Below are 4,466 nucleotides of genomic sequence, written 5' to 3'. Positions count from 1 at the left end.
CTGCACACACATACCATCTTGGGAGAAACATCTCCGTCTCTGGAATCTCTTTTGTTCTTTCCCTAATTGTGGACTGATGCTGAAGGATTTTGAAGCGAAGCACAAGAACTGCTATTCACAACCAGTTATTTCCTAAAACCTGTTGATTTCTGATCGCTGTTTAATTCCTCCCTATGTTGCTGTTAAGAATTACATTTTAAATGCCAACCCAAAATGCAAGTCAGTGGTGCAGAGAATCCAAAGAAAAGCATTGCAGGCTTAGAAAGTAGGCATGTGCACAGCACACTGGCCTACCTCAGGAGAAAGAAAACGTGCTGAAATGGTAAGAAAGGTAATTGGAGACTTTCTGGACAGCTGCTCTTTCTGTGGTGTGCACTTCCACAGGGATTGTGACTTGACTGAATGGTAGAACTTGAGAGTGGCACCACTGGGGCACGAGAGAAAGGATTCCTAAAGAAAGTATGGAAAGTAGCTGAAAGCAATCCAAATTTCTCTAGAAAGCACTAGGAAGACATATATTATTCAGGGATTGGTTACTACTACTCAATCACTGTAAGCCCTCAGAACCAAAACCTGAGCTCAGAACAGGGACTGATCCAGAACACAACCATCCCCTTGGCCTCAGAAGGTTTTGCTCTGGATGCAAAATTGAGGGCAAAATGAATTCTTCTCGTTTAGAAGCAGAGGTGCCACAAAAATCTGCATGTCTGTTCTGGGCGAGGGGAGACCACCATTTTAAAAACAAACTAACGTTTCAAATCAGAACAAAAAAATAAGATAGAAATGTTTCTGCAGAATCAGAAATTCTGTACTTCTGCAACACTGAGCCAATATAAATATGGAACATATAGATAGAAATACGTAAATACAATAGCAAATGCTGCAAATGAAAATCATAGAATCATAGAATCATAGAATCATTTCGGTTGGAAAAGACCTTCAAGATCATCAAGTCCAACCATTAACCATGCCCCCTAAACCATGCCCTGGAGTACCCTATCCACTCGCTTTTTGAATACCTCCAGGGATGGTGACTCAACCGCTTCCCTGGGCAGCCCATTCCAATGTTTGACAACCCTCTCAGTAAAGAAATTTTTCCTAATATCTAACCTAAATCTCCCTTGCCTCAACTTGAGGCCATTTCCTCTTGTCCTATCTCCAGCCACCTGACAGAAGAGACCAACACCCACCTCACTACAACCCCCTTTCAGGTAGTTGTAGAGAGCGATAAGGTCTCCCCTCAGCCTCCTCTTCTCCAGACTAAACAACCCCAGCTTCCTCAGCCGCTCCTCATAACACTTGTGCTCCAGGCCCCTCACCAACTTGGTTGCCCTCCTCTGGACACGCTCCAGCAGCTCAATGTCTTTCTTATAGTGAGGGGCCCAAAACTGAACACAGCACTCGAGGTGCGGCCTCACCAGTGCCGACTACAGGGGAACAACCACCTCCCTGTTCCTGCTGGCCACACTGTTCCTGATACAGGCCAGGATGCCGCTGGCCTTCTTGGCCACCTGGGCACACTGCTGGCTCCTATTCAGCCGGCTGTCAACCAGCACCCCCAGGTCTTTCTCTGCCGGGCAGCTTTCCAGCCACTCTTCCCCAAGCCTGTAGCGCTGCATGGGGTTGCCGTGACCCAAGTGCAGGACCTGGCACTCGGCCTTGTTGAACCTCATACAGTTGGCCTCAGCCCATCGATCCAGCCTGTCCAGATCTCTCTGTAGAGCCTCCCTACCCTCAAGCAGATCGACCCTGCCTCCCAACTTGGTGTCGTCTGCAAACTTGCTGAGGGTGCACTCGATCCCCTCATCCAAATCATCAATAAAGATATTAAACAGAACAGGGCCCAACACCGAGCCCTGGGGAACACCACTCGTGACCCGCCGCCAGCTGGATTTCACCCCATTCACCACAACCCTCTGGGCTCGGCCATCCAGCCAGTTTTTCACCCAGTGAATAGTGCACTTATCCAGGCCACAAGATGCCAGCTTCTCCAGGAGTATGCCATGAGAGACAGTATCAAAGGCCTTGCTGAAGTCTAGGAAAATAACATCGACAGCCTTTCCCTCATCCACTAGGCGGGTCACCCGGTCATAGAAGGAGATCAGGTTGGTCAAGCAGGACCTGCCTTTCGTAAACCCATGCTGACTGGGCCTGATCCCCCTCTTAACCTGGAGCTGCCGTGTGAGTGCTCTCAAGACAAACCGTTCCATAATCTTCCCCGGTACCGAGGTCAGGCTGACAGGCCTGTAGTTCCCCGGATCCTCCCTCTGACCCTTCTTATAAATGGGAGTCACATTGGCAAGCCTCCAGTCCTCTGGGACCTCCCCTGTTGACCAGGAACGCTGATAGATGATGGAGAGTGGCTTGGCAAGGACCTCAGCCAGTTCCCTCAGAACTCTTGGATGGATCCCATCAGGTCCCATAGATTTGTGAGTGTCCAGATGGCGTAACAGGTCCCTAACTAATTCCTCCTGGATTAAGGGGGGTATGTTATGCTCTTCATCCTTACCTTCCAGCTCATGAGGTGGAGTACCCTGAGGATGACTGGACTCACTATTAAAGACTGAGGCAAAGAAGGCATTAAGTACCTCGGCCTTTTCCTCATCACTGGTTGCTACGTTCCCTTCTGTATCCATTAAAGGATAGATATTCTCCTTGGGATTCTTTTTACTGTTAACATATTTGTAAAAACATTTTTTGTTGTCCCTTACACTAGTGGCCAGATTTAGTTCCAGCTGAGCTTTCGCCTTTCTAATTTTCTCTCTGTATGATCTAACAAGATCCCTGTACTCCTCCCAAGTCGCCCGCCCTTTCCTCCAGAGATGATAAACTCTCCTTTTTTTCTTAAGTCCTAGCAAAAGTCCAGATCTAAACGAGGAAATCAGAATGAAACATTTTCACTTGCACAAATGTAACAATTTGACATTATCACAGTGAAATGAGAAAGTCAAAAGATAATTGTTTCTCATTTTCCCATTTTAGATTTTGACACATTTCCACAAAATAATTGCATTTTGACAAAAACACTTCCAAGAGAAGACCACTCCACTGATTCTTTTTTTTCAGTCTGCTCTACTAAAAAGCTTCCTACAACAATGCCACATGAGGCAAATCTTTGCCGTCTTCTCCTGCACCTGTGCACTTCCCCAGGAACTGCTCCTGCCCTTGAATGTCTAGCCTGCTTCTGCACCAACTCTTCCCTGCTCATCTGTTTCAAGTCAGAGAAGAATCTCATACAACTGAAGTCATCAGCCTACCCATGGATTATGATAGATCTCATATTTTCTAATCTAAAGATTCAACTGTGGCAGTTAAAACTAAAGCAGGTCATTATTTTTTATTCCTGGATTCATGTCAGGTCTCTCAGTGAAAGGCTGGTTCCACACTCAGTTCCCCTGAATGCCTCCATGTTTCGTCTCTTCTGTCATTAAAAGAGATGCGCTGTTCTCTGCTTCTCTCCTCCACTGAATAGCTATAAGGACTCTTATGACATGATTTCCACTACTTGACTATCCACATCAATAAAGATGAAAAATCAAAGGAGATCATCTGGAAATAAACAACAGAAGCTGCATGATGCGTCAGGCCACAAGCAGACCTGGTACAGCTCAGTGTAAGCCCCCCTCGTCCCACCAAGGACCACCTGAGAAGTTTTGGGCTGTGTAAAGGCTAGCTTGGAGACCAATACTAAATCATCAGGGACTGTGAGAAGTATTTGGCGGACAGCGTTCTCCCTTCAGGGTATTGGAAAGGAGTGCTATTCTCCTTATTGTCTGAAGGAGACGCATTACTAGGGCTCTAGCTGCTTCTGCTCATGGAAGATACTACAGCATTTTTCACAAAGGGGGCATGTGCCCCAGCCAAGTCCCCACTGAGTAAATGCTTTCAATCTACCTAATTCTTTCTTACAGCTTCCACAGAACATGGCATTTTTCACTGCCTCTCCCCAACTGTTGTGTAGCATTGTTCTGTGCTTCCAAACACCTGACACGTCATCTCTGTGATGGATGAAAGGGTTCACACAGATTATGTGGCCTCTTGGAGGCTCCAGAGCTAAAGCCTGTCTAACTCTGAAATTTTAAAGCACAGTCTAATTTCCTGGAAATTCATGTAGAAATGAATGCATTCTGAAGCTGAACCATGTTAAAAAGCAAGTGGATCTTGCCTTTTCTGGATGACTCAAAACCACATTTCTGCTTCTTCCACTGAACATTATAAAGTTCCTCTGGTTTGAAACGTTCAGGCTCTGCTGGCCTACTGAGGCCTTTTACTCCCCTGGCACCTGTCAGTCCACAATACAAAGTGCCATGGGGACTTTGTTTTACATAACCTGGAAGGAAAATTCCAGTTTCAGTGGCAAGAGATAGAACCCCAAACCAGTCATCAGGGGAAGCCCAACGGAAAGTGTTCAGGGACAACTCAGCACCATAAGAACTGCCTGTGAAGAAGAAACGTTTCCCTATCTT

Source organism: Harpia harpyja, chromosome 8 (assembly GCF_026419915.1).
Source record: "Harpia harpyja isolate bHarHar1 chromosome 8, bHarHar1 primary haplotype, whole genome shotgun sequence".
Classification (NCBI taxonomy): Eukaryota; Metazoa; Chordata; class Aves; order Accipitriformes; family Accipitridae; genus Harpia; species Harpia harpyja.
Note: the sequence above shows the minus strand (reverse complement) of the source record.